Consider the following 12,672-nt stretch of genomic DNA (forward strand, 5'->3'; position numbering starts at 1 on the left):
CAGGGGGAGGAGAGGAGCTGAGAGAGCTATTTGCATCAAGCAGCCCGGGCTCCCTGGGGACGGAGGTAAAAACAGAAAGAGATTTCCCTGCACTCCTTGGAGGAAGCAAATGATGAACGCATAAGCCTGCTGGTAGGCGCAGGAAGTGTTATAAATTGGGGTGTTATAACAGTTATAAATTGGGGTGGATTGGCCAGTAACCAGTCAGTGTCAACCAAGCAGCAGTTGTAGGTCATTCTGCGGGTTGCATTAATTGTTAAGCTTAAGCAAGTTACTGAGCACAGCCCCAAACAAACAGGATCTCTAGAAACCGATCTGGAGCTTCCAGTTGTGCATAGAGCACCTCGGGTCCCGGTGTGCATGCATGTGCGCACGCCCTTCCCTCCCTGCGCAGCTCACTCATTACTTTCCACACAAATCAGGACATGGGATCCTTACCACAAGGAACAGACACAACATCAAAGTCCGGAGCTACAGCAGAACAGACAATATTTGTGATGAAAACAACACCATTTCTAAAAAGTGTTCATGGTTGGGAGCGGGCAGAGGGCAAGAAGCGAAGAGAAGGGGCTGTGGTCCCGGCAGTCCCGGGTTCAAACCTTGCCTCTGCTCCCAAGTCATCAGTAGGTGTCTCTCAGACACCACCGGCCTTCCACCACACGAGGATAAACAGTCTTGGCCTACTCCACAGGGCGAACGTGAGCCTTGCCGGCTGAGAGCATGGGGTGGCCTGGTGCCACTTCGACAACATGACACCACAAAAAGACAAAAAGGTGGGCCAGAGAAGTGCAGAAGCCCCCCAGGTGGGCAGCAGAGATTCGGTGGTGTCCAGACTCAGGTTTGTATCGCTACCTCCATTCCGGACATATTATCCAGTTTTTGGCAAATCTGTGTAGTGGCAGAAAAAAAATATGCCAGGGCGCAGACCTGGTTTCAAAGCTCTCCTCAGCCATGAAGCTGGCTAACCATGACTAGCCAACGTGGCGTAGTGGTTAGGAGCCGTGATTTGGAGTGGTGGAGTCTGATCTGGAGAACCGGGTTTGATTCCCCACTCCTCCGCATGAGTGGCAGAGGCTAATCTGGTGAACCAGGTTGGTTTCCCCACGCCTGCCCATGAAGCCCGCTGGGTGACCTTGGGCTAGTCACAGCTCTCTTAGAGCTCTCTCAGCCCCACCTACCTCACAGGGTGTCTGTTGTGAGGGGGGAAAGGAAAGTGGATTGTAAGCCAGTTTGATTCTGCCTTAAGTGGTAGAGAAAGTCGCACATGAAAATCGACTCCTCTTCTTCTTCTATCTGCGCTGATAAAATAGGGGAACCCCACACAGGCCACCCTGAAGGAAGAAGGATTCAAAGTGGATACAGGAAGCCAGTGACACCTTAAGGCCTAACAAAATTTCCTTGTCACCGTAAGCATTTGTGGTCTAGACTTGAAGGCAGCTGCATCTGAAGAAGGCGACTCGAGACCATAAAAGCTTCTGCTAGGATAACACCAGTGAGTTGTTAAGGGGCCATGCAGGCTGCAGTCCTAAGAAGACTTGCTGAGAGTAAGCCCTGAATAAAACGGGACTTACTTCTAAGTAGACCTGCTTAGGCGCGCTCCCTGAGATGCCTGTTTTGTTTTGTTTTTGCAGCAGCAGCTGACTAACACCCTGGAATACTAAAGGAAATTCTTTTAAACCTCAGTTTCTCCCCCTGTAATGGGAGTCAGTAATCACGAGGAAAAACCAGGAAACCTGTAAATTAAAAATGGGGTCTATTTGTGGCAAAGAAACCAACAGACCTGGGTGGATTTTGTTTTATTTTTGCTTTCCTTGTAACCTGAGCTGCATAACTTTGCCTATCTCCATCTCTTTGATCTGTTTTGTCCTTCAAGCAGTGTGAGGAGATAAGAAGGGGACCCCCCCTCCTGTGGGCAGGGGCTGGCCTGGGGGGGGGGAGCAGAGGGCCCTTTAATGACCAAGTGTGGAAATGCAGGTCGGCTGGCAGCCGGAGGCGGAAGGGCCTCCCCTCTTTCACAGAGAGCTGCATTCAGCCCCGACAGCCTCCCCCACCTCTTTCCCCGCCATTGTGGAAAATCAAATTACTCCTTATCTGGCAGATAGAGAGGAGCCGAGCCGTCAGCTGGCTAGGCCTGGAGGGCATTTGCTCCCAGGGCACATGAAGAAGAGTTAGTTTTTTATATGCCGACTTTCTCTACCACTTAAGGAAGAATCAAACTGGCTTACAATAATCTTCCCTTCCCCTCCCCACAACAGACACCCTGTGAGGTAGGTGGGGCTGAGAGAGCTGTGACTAGCCCAAGATCACTCAGGTGACTTAATGTGGAGGAACGGGGAAACAAATCCATTTCACCAGATTAGCGTTCACCGCTCATGTGGAGGAGAGAGGAATCAAACCCAGTTTTCCAGATCAGAGTCCACCTCTCCAAGGGACCTCAGTGGGGTCCAATGCCATAGAGTCCACCCTCCAAAACAGCCATTTTCTCCAGGGGAACAGATGTCTGGAGTCCAGTTGTAATTCCGGGAGTTGGTAACCCTACCCCTTAGTCATTTTCCTCTCAACTAAAAAGCTCCCCCTCCCCGACTCTTCATCCTTTGCTTGCAGAGAGGGTGCTCCAAGTAGGGTTGCCAGGTCCCTCTTTGCCATTGGCGGGAGGTTTTTGGGGCAGAGCCTAAGGAGGGTGAGGTTTGGGGAGGGGAGGGACTTCAATGCCATAGAGTCCAATTGCCAAAGCAGCCATTTTCTCCAGGGGAACTGATCTCTATCGGCTGGAGATCAGTTGTAATAGCAGGAGATCTCCAGCTAGTACCTGGAGGTTGGCAACCCTAGCTCCAAGCCCTGGATCATTTGTACTTCCATTGGTCTTGCGCATTTCTGGGATGGTCCTCTTTATACAGCCTCCCATACCATCCCCCCCAAGCTTATAAGGATCCACCGGAGAAATAAATGCCTGGAAACAACGGGGAAGCAGTTGCCTCCATTGCAAAACTGAGCCCCCTTTTCCCTCGTAGGGCTCTGCTTAACTTCCACTGGAGCTTTCTGCCGGAGACCAAGGCGTGCCCTTCGTAAAGTCATAAAATCATACAAGCTACCTGGGGCAGACTGGCCCTTTTACCTCAAAAGGAAAATTCCCTGGATAGCCACGAGTAGCCATGGGCAAGAGGCCCAGGGTAATGCTGTCTGCCCCACAAGGACCCCTCCGGTGTGGGGACAGGGGGCATAGAGTTGCTAGCTCCAGGTTGGGAGACTCCTGGAGATTTGTGGGGTGGAGCGTGGGGAGGACAGGGACTTCAGTGGAGTGCAATGCCGTAGGGCCCACCCTGCAAAGTATCCATTTTCTCCAGAGGAACTGATCTCTATAGTCTGGAGATGAGCTGTAATTCCGGGAGATCCCCAGGCCTTGGCTGCAGGCTGGCATCCCATAGAACCTCTACTTGGTGTGCCAAAGGTCCCAGGTTCAATCCCTGGCATCTCCAGCTAAAAGGACCAGGCAGTAGGGGATGAGAAAAGACTTCTACCTGAGACCCTGGAGAGCCGTTGACCTTGACGGACTAAGGGTCTGCTTCAGCAGTAGGCAGTTTCCTGTATATACACTTGTGTGTGTGCGCGCGCGCGTGCAGATGAATGGGGGGGAGGGGAAAACAGTGTCAGTTTCCCTGGCTTTGGGGGTTGGAGGGCACAGCTTTGTCCCTTGCTCTCTGTGTGTAAGTTTGCAACTTGTAACATACACAATTTTGTAACATATCCAGTGCATAATACACACCGCTCTTTCATTTGTTTCTCATCCTCCTTGGAAATCCCTTGAATTTTCTTAAAACAAATAATAATCCTTGCAGAGCCCAAGTACTTTTAGCAGCTGCACAAACGGCAGAAATGCAGTGAGCAAAGCTTGGTGTAGCCGCATCTCCTCAGGGAAACTCGCCCCTGTTGGATTTCTGCTCTGGGTCTGTCTGTAAAATGCAAATATTGTGCTTGATTTGTTCAAAACTCCACTCCCACCCCACACCCCTGCTGTTATCAGCATTTTAAAGGAAAACATGGTGTTTTTAAAGGACTTTTTGGAATGACCCTTAGAATGGACCTCTATACCAGAAATGCATTTCAAAGGCACAAAACCCTTTTGCTCTTAAAAAGGGCGTGCACATTTGATCTGCATCGATAACCAGCCTGTCTTTTGAGACCAGCCTTTATTGCACAAAACCAATAAGGGTTTTAAGCTGTAGCAACCCCGTTGGGCCACATAAGGGTTGAGCACTATGCCGAGCTACTCACCATGCAAAACAGAATCGCAAGACCTCTCCAAACGACCCTGCGCTCTCTCCGACTTGTTTCTTAACCTAACTTGAAATGGAAATGAAGCCCTGGACTTCTAGCCCTGACTCTGCACGGGCAATCCACACACGTGTTCTGGTTTTAGTTTCTTTGACCCGGGCTTGCTCCTGGACTGAGTTTGAAGGGGAAGGGGAAATCCCGCAGAGGATTCAGGCGCATGGTTATTATTTTCAATTAATTATTGAGGCATCTGGCATCACAGTTTCCGAGGTGGAGCTGGTTAAACCAGTCTTCACCATTAGCTGTGGCAGTAAGTGGCCCTGGAGCTTCGACGCCCCAGTTTTAATTTCTCTCTCCCCCTCTTTCCTTGACAATCTCCCTGAATTCCAACTGGCATTCAGAGGATCAGTTTCCCTGGAGAAAATTGCTGTTTTGGAGGATGGACTGGAGATAAGTTGTAATTCCAGGAGACCTCCAGGCCCCACCTGGAGGCTGGCAACACTACCCATGAGCAAGAGGCACTCTGCTCATTCTCAAGAGCACTCTCTCCCATTCTAGGGTTTCAGCACCAGAAACAAGTTTTGTTTCAACTTGAGTCTGTACCAAAGGTCAAGCAGTTTAAGGGACTGGCTGAGTTTTATACAGCCGGTCTTTAAAAAGGATACCATAAAAATGTTCGATTGCTGGTGCAGTTTCTCATAATGGGAGAGGTAGGATCCATCCAGTCTATTCTGCTTTGCCATTTCTCTAATCCTTTTACCTTTTTTAAAAAAAGAGGCACAATTACACCCGCCTTGCAAATAGAATTACAGCCCTTTAAATTACGTTCCCCCGCCCTGAAGTTTAAGGTGAAACATGTAGGGCAAAGTTGTTTGTCCACGGAGACAGGGAATGCAGCCCGGCTGGGTCGGGTGGGAGCTGGGCCCGGGCAGTTTTCAGTGATGGATGTCCCTTGTGAAACGAATGGCTCTCTCCCAGACCGGCCGGTGAGTAAGTGCCCAGGTGTGCAGCCAGCTGGATACTCCCAGTATCACCTTCTCGAGGCTGTGCTCTGCGCTTCCTCCAAACCAGGTCAGAGGTGCTGAGACAGAGGGCCGGCATGCACGGACCGCAGGCCTAATCTGCTACCAGCAACACCCTCATTGACATCCCATTGCATAGATGGCTAAATAGAGGCAGGAGGGCAGGCGGGTAAACAAGCGGGGCAAAGAAGGCAGAGCTCTGATGGAGTCCGGGCTGAACTTCCACCTTGAAAGGGGAAGTGGGAGACCCAACAGGTCTGGAAGTAGCTCCCTGTACCTTGCTGAATGAGAACCCTCCAAAGCTTGCTCCCCAGCCCAACTAGCTCAGATAGGGTTGCCAACCTCCAGGTACTAGCTGGAGATGTCCTGTTATTACAAGTGATATCCAGCCGATAGTTCACCTGGAGAAAATGGCCACTTTGGTCTACCTCGCAGGGTTAGTGTTACAACAAAGTCCCCCCAAACATGATAAAGCAATCTCCCAAATCCACAGCAGAGGCTTTCCAGGTCCCAACTAGTCTCGATGGCTGCAGGGTTGTTAAATTCCTGGAGATTTGAGGCTGGAGGCTGGGGAGAAGGGTTGCCAGGTCCCTCTTCACCACCAGCAGGAGATTTTTGGGGCGGAATCTGAGGAGGGCAGGATTTGGGGAGGGACTGCAATGCCATACAGTCCAATTGCCAAAGCGGCCATTTTCTCCAGGTGAACTGATTTCTGTCGGCTGGAGATCAGTTGTAGTAGCAGGAGATCTCCTGCTAGTATCTGGAGGTTGGCAACCCTATCTCAGCGGGGAATATAATGTCATAGAGCTTGCTCTCTAAACCAGCCATTTCCTCCAGGGGAACTGATCTTTGTTGTCTGAAGGCAGGAGATCTCCAGGCCCCACCTGGAGGTTGGCAACCTGACTCCCTCCCTGCGAGCACAAACATCCCTTGTACTACTTTCGGGCTGATCAATGGCCTTGGGCCTTTTGTGATGCTGCCTCTTTGCATTCCGACACAGAGGGTGACCCACATTTCCCTCCTCCAGCAGCTCCCCATTGGCACATGCGGGCTGAGCTTCCTTCCTCCTGGGAAAACTGGGTCGAGAGCCGCATGGCTGAGTCCTCAGTGACGCACCGCCTGGCAGGGCTGCCACAGGAGAACGGAGGAAGCTTGCTGGGCCCTGAGATGTCTGCAGGAACTAAGATTAGAACCCAGGAGTCCTGGCTTCCTAACTCCGCCCACACATCACCTCCTTAACCTTTCCACAGGCAAAAATTGACAAGGAAGTTCCAGGGGAATTAGGTGCGGTTTCTCTTTATGCAAACACGGTGGAGGAACACGAATCTGGAACATTTCTCCCACGATTTCTTTGTGCAAAGGGCATTCAAAAGTCAACTTCTGGTTAAGATGACCCTGTTCCCTCTTTCGTCCGTGAGCTGCCACTAGGGTTGCTAACTCCGGGTTGGGAAATTCCTGGAGGTTTTGGGGTGAAGCCCGGGAAAGGTGAGGTTTGAGGAGGGACTTCAACAGGGATGTTATTCCCCTAGAAGCCACCTTCCGAAGCTGCTGTTTTCTCTGTCATCAGGTTGTGGTTCCAGGAGATCTCCAGGCCCCACCTGGACACTGGGAATCCTCAGTCTGCTGCTTTAGCATTTGGTGAGAGTCTGCCTTGGTTTTGCACATCACACTACTGTGGATTCCTTGCCAAGATACCATATTTTGGAAACGTCATCATGTTCCCACTATATAAAGGCTGTTAGACCCTCCAAGAACTCCCCGTCAAGGTTCTCCCAAGACATCGGCTCAAAGCAAAAAAGTCCAGCCCGCAAAAAAAAAAAAGTGTGGATGTTGTAAGACTTGAGAGAAGGAAAAGGTCTCTTAAGCTGCTTCGATCAAAGTCTAAAGTGCCTGTGAATAGCAGAGGAGTGGGGGACACCGAAGGGATAAACAGGAGGGAAGCACAAACAGTGGTGGAGATTTTCTTCTCAGCTCAGCAAGGGGTTGGGGTGGAGGTTGTGAGATCTGGAGGGGGCCTTGCCATACAGTGTGGGGAGATGGAGACCTTGGGCAGCAGATCTGCATGGCTACCAAAGGTGGCACAGTGGCAGAGGGAGCTTGCCCATCACGGCAGGCTTGCCAACCTCCAGGTGCAACCTGGAGACCTTCCAGAATTACAACAGAGGTCCAGATGGCAGAGATCCATTCCTCAGAAGGAAATGGCTTCGGAGGGTGGGCTCTATGGCATTACGTCACCTGGGTAGTTTTGAAAGCCCGGGGGATTGGGTGCTGGGAAGCAGGGTGGGCAGAAGGGTTTTCATGGAAGCAAAGTCTGTGGCAGCTTTGAAAAATGACAAGAGAGAGAACTGATGTCAATCAGTACATTGCTCAGAATTCCCCCTCCCCAAAAGTCCTTGCAGTCTCATTATACTGGATAGAACCAAATCCAGATTTTCCAGAAACCCCTGGATTGCTGCCTGGCTGGTTTTGGCTAGCTCCCCTCCAAAATGCATCTGACAGATGATGGATGAGCTGAGCTGGGACAGATTTTGCCTGGAGAAATCTTTCTCCTCAGCTTTCCTGAGGCTGGCAGTGCACGGGTAACACTCCTAACTGGTTTCTAGTCTTGCTTTCTTCTCTGTGGCTTGACCAAGAAGGTTTTGGTCTTGGGCTGGAAACTGTCGGCCTGGCAAGTGAGGGAGAGACGCAGACCTGTCTCTGACTGGGCATATTGGCCCTCAGACCCCAAACTCCGCCTTGGAGCTGATTCCTACTGGGATTTGCCTTCAGTTGGCTCTCAGTTGACTGTTAACATGTCCACACTCCCCCAGGATGCTTCAACACAGACCATTTAATGTGAAATTGCCATCAGTCATTCAGTTTCCATAAAGAATTATGATGTTATGCTGTTTTCCCTGCTATCCTATCATTTATCCCAGACCTGATTTGTGGTGATTTCTTTAAAAACAAATTAAATCACTACGGCAAGCGCCAGGCAAAGTACTACTGCCCCCAAACATTTTCTTTCAGCTAATTAATTGCTTCCTGCTCTTCCATAGCCAGCTGCAGCATTCCTGAATCAATGGTTAATTGTCAGTTCTTGAGAAGAATTAAATGCAGTTTTGAAGTTTGCAGCCAAAGCTATTTTCCTTTTTAAAGGGAAAAAAACAATTTTGATAGTAATTTTGTAACTGTGCTATTACAGCCATAAAACATAAAAAGGATTAAATATGAGCACAGCTTTTGGCTGCAAAGTGAAAAGCACCGCTTTACTTGCTCCCCCCCCCCTCATACACACACAAGAACTGATTCAAAAATATCTTGACCATGAAAGAACAGGAGTGAATGAATTAGCCTGTAACACACAGGAACAAAGAGAAAATTGCAGAAGGAAGGTAAGGTAAGGACTGTACTGCTTTGCCGGCTGTGTACTGTGTAGAGAGGCAGTGCATGGTAGTGGTTAGAGCACTGGACTAGGCCATTGGAGATATGAGTTCAAATCCCTGCTTAGCTATGATACATTTGTATTTATTTATTTATATCCTGCTTTACCCCCCAACCCCCCAGCTGGGATTCAAAGCAGTTTAGAACATCATTCTCCCCTCCTCCATTCTCTCACAACATCCCTTTGAGGCAGAACAGACTGAGAGTTTGTGACAGGCCCAAGTGAGCTTCCGTGGCAGAGTGGGGATTCGAACCTGAGTCTCCTAGATCCTAGTCCAACACCCTTGCCACTACAGCACACTGGTTAGAGGTGTTGGAAAAATCTCATTGCTGCACTTCCCTGCTGGGCAGAGCAGTGCCTGTTGCATTTCTGCCTGTTAAAGGCACGCAGATCCTGCCTGGTGGGATAGGGGTGTGTGAGCTGTTGCCCTGATTCACTCCCTATAGCTTGGTGGAAACCGTCTCACTGGCGGTGGGGAGATGTAGTCTCTTGCGGCCTCCCTAGTAACCATCTGCCTTTATTAAGGATGACTGTCCCTGGAAGGGATCCAGGCTGGGCTGAACGCCAGAGCCAAATCTGCCCCCCCCCCACCGGGTTCAGCATCCAAAGATGGTTGCTGGTGCAGGCCAGATTATCTGCTACCCACAGGGGTCCAAGCGTCCCCTGGTGACAGCAGGTGGAATTGCATCTTAAAATTAGGTGGGGGAGATGAACACTTAGTCACACAAAGCTGCCTTCTACTGAATCAGATCCTCAGTCCATCAAAGTCAGTATTCTCCACACAGACCGGCAGCGGCTCTCCAGGGTCTCAGGCAGAGGTCTTTCACATCACCTACCTGCCTAGTCCCTTTAATGGGAGATTGAACCTGGGGCCTTCTGCATGCAAACCAGATGCTCTACCACTGAGCCACAGCCCCCCCCCCCATAAAACAGAAGACATGAACACAAGAAGCTTCTTTATACTGAATCAGACCCTTGGTCTATCAAAGTCAGTACTGTCTACTCAGACCGGCCGTGGCTTTCCAGGGTCTCAGGCAGAGGTCTTTCACATCACCTACTTGCCCGGTCCCTTTAACTGAAGATGCTGAGGGTTGAACCTGGGACCTTCTGCATGCCAAGCAGATGCTCTACCACTGAGCCAAGAAGTAAAGGAAATAGAAGAAATAGAATCTAAATGCCCCACCCACAAACCCCTCCCATCCAAGCATACCCCCCCCAAAGCCTTGGTTACCATGATTTCCTGCACCCTTAAAACTCTCCTCTCTGCACATGAGCACATAAATGTATGTGAAGCTGCCTTATAATGAATCCCTTAGTCCATCAAGATCAATACTGACCACTCAGACCAGCAGCTGTTCACCAGGATGTCAGGCAGAGGTCTTTCACATTTCCTACTACCTAGTCCTTTTTAACTGGAGATGTTGGGGATTGAACCTGGGACCTACTGCATGCCAAACTGATCCTCTACCACTGAGCCATGGTCCCTCCCCAAACATATCTTTGGTCCATCAAGGTCCATATTGTCTACTTTGACTGGCAGCAGCTCCCCAGGGTCTCTGGCAGAGATAGGTCTTTTGCATCTCCTGCTACCTGATTCTTTAACTGGAGATGCTATGGATTGAACCTGGGACCTATTGCATGCCAAGCAGATGCCCTGCCACTGAGCCACAGCCCCTCCCTGAATACATGAATATTCAGTATCTGGTTCTCTGAATGCCCAAATATTTGCAGATCTTTTGATGCTGGATCTCAGCAGCCAACGGCAGTTCCTTTCAGTACTGGGTTTTTGGGCTGTCTTCTTTGAGCTGCCTGCAATGGCATTTTGATTGCCGACAATCAATGGACTTTAGTACTTAACAACTGATGGCTTATGAGTCAGGTTGCCAACCTCCAGGAGGGGCATCGAGATCTCCCAGAATTACAACTGATCTCCAGACAAAAGAGATCAGTTCCCATGAAGAAAATGGCTGCTTTGTAGGGTGGAGTCTATGGCATTATACTGCACCGAGATCCCTCGCCTCTCCAAACCCCACCACCCCCAGACTCCACCTCCAAAATCTCCAGCCAGCTCCTAGCACAGAGTTGGCAACATATTGCCCCCCTCCCAAGTAAAAACTAAGAGAAATCTGGAAGTGCTAAAAATCTGAATGAACGTGTCAAATTTGGGGTGTTTCTTTGATGTTAGGTTGGCAACACTGCAGAAACATTTTTACGAATGAATTGCTGTTCTATCACTAATCAAGTACGATTGCCTGTTTTTTTTTTACTGGACTTCATTTTGTGCCTTTACAAGCATGGGAAACAGAAATGTAGCTGCCAATGAAAAGCTTCATTTGCTAAATGTCTCTGTGTCAGGCTTTGGCACAGGAGCAAGTTTAGTTAAGGGGAAAAAAGTTGACAGCCTTTGGACCAGTTGGTTTGCTTCATCCCCTCCAAGATTCAAAGTGGGGAGTGGGGAGGAGCTCAGTGGATTCTGGGATCCTCCTTGTTTTGCCAGAATGATGGCCCCCATTCAGGGCCTGCTGGGTTAGCCTCAAAAGCAGAAAGGAAGAGAATGCATGTAAAATGCGAGGTCCTGTTTGACTGACATGGAAACTGGCCAGCTTTTGAGTTTCACAGAACTGTCTGCATGAGGAAGAGTGCTGTGAATCTCCAAAGCTTGAACGCTTTCACACCACCCTGGTGCAGTCAATTAAAAATGTCAGCTTACCCCCTTTGCATCTACCCCCCAATTGAGTTCAGAGTCTCAGTGGGAAAGGTGGCCAATAAATAAAGTAAATAAGAATAAATAAAAATCAAATAACACCAGGGGAAGGAAAGGCACGATTTATTTCTTTATTTACTTCATTTATACCCAGTCTTACGTCCTTCTCCTCTGCTTTATCCTCACATCATCAGTCCTGTGAGGTAGGTGAGGCTGAGAGTGTATGACTGGCCCAAAGTCACCCGGTGATCCTCCAGGGCAGAGTGGGGGATTCGAACCTGAGTCTCCCAGATCCTAGCTCAACACTCTGCTACTCTGCTCAGTCTCTCCAAGGGGGCATTCCAGACTTCTGGGGTCATGGGAACATTTGGGAATCGCCCTTCTGCGTGGCAGGTGCCCTCTGACCCTTTGACAAAGCAACCGGGATTTCCTTAATTGTCTCGGACAGGTGGTTGGTGCGTCCTCCTCCCGCCTCCTGCCCTTCCAACCTCGCCACAGGGCTGGGGGAGCTAATCTTAGGCTGGAAGGATTGCTGCCCTCTCCCGCTAATTCTCCCAGTTGGCTGCTCTCGAGATGCCGTCTGACACTTGCCACCGGGTGCCTGCCAGGCAGTGATGCCCCAGGGGGAGCACGCAGGGCCCCGCTGACACCCCCTTCTCGTTGCAGAATCTGCACAGTGAGTGATGGATGGCCTGGGGAGGGGGGGTCGTGGTGCTAGGAAGGGTTTGGGGTGGGGGGAATGGGGAATGGGGAATGAGGTCTTTGGGGAGCAGCGGGTCCGGAAGCAGGGTGCCAAAGAGCAGGGGGGGGGTCAAGGAGCTGAGGAGCAGGGATTTGGGGAGAAAGCCGAGAGAAGGGGAGGGGCTGTGGCTCAGTGGTAGAGCCCCTGCTTGCCATGCAGAAGGTCCCAGGTTCAATCCCCGGCATCTCCAGTTAAAGGGACTAGGCAAGTAGGTGGTGTGAAAGACCTCTACCTTGAGACCCTGGAGAGCCGCTGCCAGTCTGAGTAGACAATACTGACTTTGATGGACCGAGGGTCTGATTCAGTACAAGGCTGCTTCATGTGTTCATGTGTGTTCAAGGAAGGGGGGATTTGGGCCCACCCAAACACTGCCAGAACAGGGGGACTGGAGACCAGAGTGGCCAGCAGCCTCGCTTTGGGGTAGCCACGCAGTTTGATGACATGAAGCTGCTTTATACTGATTCAGACCCCGCATCAATCGCTGCCAAGGTCCGTCTTGCCTACTCAG

The sequence above is a fragment of the Euleptes europaea genome, chromosome 18 (genome assembly GCF_029931775.1).
Source record: "Euleptes europaea isolate rEulEur1 chromosome 18, rEulEur1.hap1, whole genome shotgun sequence".
In the NCBI taxonomy this organism is placed as follows: Eukaryota; Metazoa; Chordata; class Lepidosauria; order Squamata; family Sphaerodactylidae; genus Euleptes; species Euleptes europaea.